Below are 5,534 nucleotides of genomic sequence, written 5' to 3' on the forward strand. Positions count from 1 at the left end.
TGTCCCTCAATGCCAGGTGATCCCAGAGAAGTCAGGCGTCCCCCATTGCCACTGTCAGAGGGATTACCGGGGACGTTCCCTTGATCAGGATCCGATCCTCACTCGCACGGGGAGTCCGGGGTCCGGGCGTGGGACAGCAGTGACCGTTCTGTTCCCTCCTTCTGTCAGTCACCTGATGCACGCACTTTTTATACCTAGTCCTATGCTAATCTGTTGGCTTTAGAGTCATACACAATGCTGTTCTATAGCTGTTGCCCTGTGGGATAAAAAGGTGTTAAAATTTATTATAAAAGGTTAATACCCAGACTTGGTTTTATCCAATAAGCAAATTACACTGCAGCATCTTCAGGTTTGAAATTAACAGTACGCTGCTAACTCCAACCCCTTTAGATCTCTCTGACGATGCTTTTTTGAGACATGCTTTGTTGGAACGTGCTGGGTAGGCCAGGCGGTTGAACCCAGGGTTTATCATCATCCAGGCTAATTTCTGAGCAAGAAAAAAATGTTAGGTCAGCTAATTTTACAACTATAGCTTTGTCTTTGAGGCCTAGTCAGTTTTACAAACAGTTACAAGTTACATTTGCGGGTTACAAAAATACAAGCTTTATATTAGACAAAATTTCTAAATGGCTCTGAACACATATTTATTTCTTATTCATTTCTTTTGTTCTGGCTGTCACAATTAGGAAAAAAAAAATCTCACTAAGAGGGTAGCAAAACACTGGGACAGGTTACCTGGAAAGGTGGTGGGCTATCCACCCTTCGAGGTTCTTAAGACCCAACTAGACAGAGCTTTGGCTGTGATGATGTAGCTTGGGTTGTTCCTGCTTTGAACAGGGGTTGGACTAGATGACCTCCTGAGGTCCCTTCCAGACCAAACTTTCTATGATGCCATGACTCCATCAGAGACTTTGACCCACTGGTCACTCTTGAGCCTTCCCTGAATTTAATCCCTGGCTGGTTCATGTGATCTAGAAGGCCTCATGTGTCTGACCCAGTAGGCAGAGCACGGGGATAGCATATGCTGTCTCTGCTGCTCACACGGCCAGGATGTTTGTTTGTGCAAGGTTTTATGAGTTTTTAATCACTGTGTCTTTGGCACAGTTATATCAGGCTGTGGAGTAATACCAGGCAGGCTGGAGCCCAGTGAAACATGGGTACCCTTGGATACTGGGGCTCTTTTTGCTGGTGATGAGGCAGCTTTGGAGAGTGCTGTTACACTCAGTGCTTCCACTGCCCCACTCTGACCCACTGCAGCCCTTGTCCTGCTCCCTGGTGAACCCAGTGCACAGCGTAGCTAAGGAGAGGGAACCTGGACACGGTGCAGGTCAGACTGAGGGTCTGTGCAGGCTTCACCACCCCTGGGCCAGAGTCCTTCAGTGTGACCTGGGCAGGACACCTAATGCATCTCCTCCAGACTCCAGCAGCTGCACCTGGGGCTGGGAACCGCGGGAGAAAAAAGCATGTTTCAGGATCCAGCCTCTACCAAAACCCACGGAGCCAGGGCACCACTCACTGCAGATTTTCCATTGCCTTTGAATCAGGTGAGGATTATTATTAGTTGTTCCCTGGGGGTGTGCAGGGATGTGTGGGGTGTGGCAGGGGGCTGGGGACTCACCTGACAGGGCAATGAGGAGAAAGAGGAGAGATCCCCAGGAGAGCATGCTGCTGGGCTGCAGGGATGGCACAGACCTCTGCTCACCCCCTGCTCCCACAACCTTGCAGGACCAGAGGGTGTCCGCATTTATGAGGCCTCTGCAGCACTGGATTTGCATCTCTCTGCTCTCATAGAGCCCCGCTCTACTCCAGCCCTGCAGCCCCCTCCCTGGGAGGAGGAGGGTCCAGTGCAATGGAGGGCTGGGCCAGAGGGGCTGAATGCGAGTTCTGCGTGTGGGGTCCTGTCTGTGTGGTCTCCGCAAAGATACTGACTGCTTTTTACACGAATCCTTTCTGCTCCCTTCCCTTCCTCTCAGCCCACGCTGTGTCACTGCTCAACGTGTTTGGGAGCTTTGGGGCTGAGGGTTGTCCCTCACTTGGGTGTCTGCAGGAGCAGTGAATTAACCCAGGGCTTGCATTGCTGCCCCAGGAGTGCAGGTTTAGGCAGTGGGGACCATGCTCTCAGGTACCCTGCGGCCCCTGCCCTGCAAAACAGGCTCCATCTCTGACCCTGGCCAGTCCCAGAGACTTCCACCAGTGCTGTGGGAACGATTCTTCAAGTCTCACCATTGTGGGAGAGGTTTGGAGGGAAAGGCACTGGGCGGGCCCCAGACAGCACTGGTTTGGTCTTTGCTTCTCCCCTTTTGGGGCACCCAGGACTACGGTGCTGGAGCCCAGCCCGTGCCTCTTGGCATTCACCCATCACTCCCCCCAGACCCACTTTCCTGTTCTCCCACTTGGCAGTTTTCTCCCCGGCCTCCCCCAGACTTGTGACATGCTGAGATGCTGCAGGGATGGGCTCAGGTGTGTTGGACGTACAGAGCAGCGCTGGGGAGAGCAGCGGTCTCATACTAGGACAGTCCATTGCTGGAACAGCTGTTTTGCTCACCAACAGTTACTTTACTGCTGGCAATCCAAACACAGCATATTTCTATTTGCGTGAGAGCAGCCCAAAGCTGGAGGATCCTATTGAATACCTCTGGGCAAGCTGGGGGTGCAGGCATGTTATACTGGATTGACTAGTGGAAACCCTGGGCTGCTTTATTTCTGCTCCAGATGGGGCCAGGATGACCTGGGATTGGGGCCATGAAGACACAAACAGGTGGTGCAAGGCCTGGAGAACTTGAAATCCAGGAGTACTGGGCCTGGACTGATCCGTTATCTCAATGACTGCTGCTCTGTGGCATCACCAGGAGGGAGGGAGCGTTTGGAGAGGTTTTCATAGAGACTCTAATACATCTCTGATTGTTGTGTGTCTGGTACAGTAATACAGGGCTGTGTCTTCTGCCTTCAGGCCATTCGTCTGCAGGTACAGCAGGCTGCTGGAGTCATCCCTGGAGATGGTGAACCACCCTTTCACCATATCACTGTAGTCGGTGGCATGGTTGTTGGCAGCTTTGCGTATCTCTGCCACCCACTGCAGCCCCGTGGCTGGGGAGAGCCAGAACCACTCCATCTACTAGGCAATGAAGTTGAACCCAGAGGTTTGGCAGGTGAGGGAGGCAGAGAGATCCTCTGGACACCTGAACTCCCCCTCCGGACTCCACCACCTGGACCTGCAAATGGGTACCTGTGGGGAAAGGACATTCAAAGGACCGTGTTCCCTCAGGCCCTGCATGAGAGCTGATGAAACCACTGGAAACCTATCCTGTCCTGGGTTTCTCTGGGCACCGGGGTAAGAACCAGCAGTGCTCTCGGGTACCACCCACCTCTGCCTGGCCATGGGTAGGGGGAAGAGTTACCATGGAGGAGGCACAGGATGCTCCCCCAGGGTAGCATGGTGCTGCTCTGGCAGCGATTGCTGATGGGGAGAAGGGTCTCACCACCCACTCACTTCTGTCCCCTCTCGGGTATCTGGGCACTCGCAGGGTTTATGTTGGGCCCTGGGGTATTGCATTTGTATGTGTTCTCTCTGAAGGGAACGTCTATGAGTCCAGCCCCTCATGTAAGCTCAGTCCCCGAGGAAGGGACCGGTGCGAGGTGCTGTATGTAACCAGAGACAGAGAGAAGAATCCCCCACTTCCACATGAACTCTTCTCTGCAGGGATGCTCACAGTGCTGCAGAGCGGGGGAACAAGGTCCTAGGTGATTGTTCCCTTCACTAACACTTAAATGAGAGATGAAAGCCAAAGCCTGGCAAGCCCCAAGCCTTCATGGGTCTGATTTGTAAAACCCTTTATTCCTGTCACTGCATTTCTGGAGATCTGACCCTTCAGCCTCTCCTTACTTGCAGAGCCTTCTTGACTCACTGCATGAGTTGGCCCTGGAGATTTTCAGTAGGTCCAACCAGTACCGAATAACTGAGTAACAGCTTAGGAAAATGACAAATCGTTCTGTCTTGTGGTATTTGTCTTCTGTGGTGGGGAGCTTGTCTTTTCCTAGATTGCATGCCATGGTTTGCTATTCTCGGTGGCCTGAACCAGAGATTTGGAGTAAATTCTCCTGAAATAGTCAGAATCTGGAGTGATTCTCGGTTCTGGTTTGATCGTGCAGAGCTGGTTTGAAAAGCGAGGCTCCAGCACAGCTTATTTTCTGAGAGGACCTGATTTTTTCTTCTAAACTTCACAGGGATGAGGCTCTTGGGAAAGGATATTAGAAATGTTTCGGTGTGATTATTTTCAGTAGCTCTGTTCGGTCTGCTCTTCACATGCAAGATCCTGGCAGGAAGCATCATACTTCCCCAAGTGTCTCTGAGGCTATAAGGGGAGAATACCAGGTTTGTATTGCTTTTACAGCTTAGATATTAATCTGCAAGTGGGAGCAGATGTGCCCTGTTCCCTGGGGAGAAGAGGCTTGGAGGCAGAGCTGATTACTGTTGCAGCAATAGCACGGGCCTTTGGTGACTGAGGGTTGGGGGTCTTGGAGCAAATGAGAATTCAGGCTGTAGGACATTCATGGATCAGGCCGGAGGCCCATTTGGCCCACAGGTCTCTCTCTATTTGATGCTGGTTTCTATCAGAGGTTCAGGGAATGATGCTAGGAAGTGGCAGCATACTCACCAGCCCTAGGATATCGTGCCCAAGGGGAAAGGGTCTCCTTCCCTGGAGGTTAAGGCTGCCTTTATCCCTTACAATAAAGTAAATGAAAGTAAATTAATTTCACTTGTGCTTAAATGAGTAATTGAAGTTTGCCCCCAGCCATTGTTGATTAAAGTCTGCAGGCTCCCACCTGATGCTGCAGCTCCCAGTTTGGGAGCACACAGCCCCGGTGTCCCAGTGTTGAGTGCCCTGAGATCTCTGCCCCCCCAGCCCCAGGGACGATGGGCCCATGGCTCAGCTTTGTTCTCATGGCAGCAGCTGTACAAGGTATTTTCTACCTGTAACTCCAAGAGGTGGCCTTAAATCCTTCATTTGGGAAATTGGTTCAGGCTGAAGCAGCATTGTAAAGGAGAAACCTAAAATAAAATACAGCAAAACCAACAGAGTTTAAAGCACTTAAAGGGGAAGTCACCCTGTTTTGGGACACTTCTATTTTATAAGAAAAGCAGAATCTCATTTGAGTTTGCACTGCTTGAGTTTGTTGGAAAAGAGGCTTCTGTCAGTACAGCCAACTCAAGCAATGCTGAGACCTAAGAATCAATGTATAAAAAATACATAGACACCTAATAAATGAACTGTAGCACAAAGAACACCCGGTGAGTTTATACAAAGTAAAAAACTCTTTTTTTTTTTTCTTTTCTGAGAAAGGTCAAAAACTCAATAGGATAGACCAGTACTCCATCGCTTAATGGTTACATCCACCCAGACAAACTCTTTTACAACAAGACATGAGAGGCAAGACTCAGGGTAACCAGTCAAAGAAAGAAATGAGGAATGATCTGGTATTTTGAGACCTAATATACTCAAATGAGATTTATATACGCCAAGAGATTAGAGCGA

The 5,534-nt window shown here is 50.4% G+C and overlaps 1 long non-coding RNA gene across 1 annotated transcript; it reads right to left on the reverse strand.

Moving 5' to 3' along the window:
- Positions 1 to 2,511: 2,511 nt before the first annotated feature.
- LOC102386819 lies at positions 2,512 to 5,044 on the reverse strand. Its single transcript, XR_325590.3, has 3 exons — positions 4,973 to 5,044; positions 4,656 to 4,722; positions 2,512 to 3,226 (listed from the first exon to the last, which is right to left on the reverse strand). It is a non-coding gene; the product is annotated as an uncharacterized LOC102386819 (long non-coding RNA).
- Positions 5,045 to 5,534: the final 490 nt, after the last annotated feature.

The sequence above is a fragment of the Alligator sinensis genome, unplaced genomic scaffold (genome assembly GCF_000455745.1).
Source record: "Alligator sinensis unplaced genomic scaffold, ASM45574v1 scaffold2250_1, whole genome shotgun sequence".
Classification (NCBI taxonomy): Eukaryota; Metazoa; Chordata; order Crocodylia; family Alligatoridae; genus Alligator; species Alligator sinensis.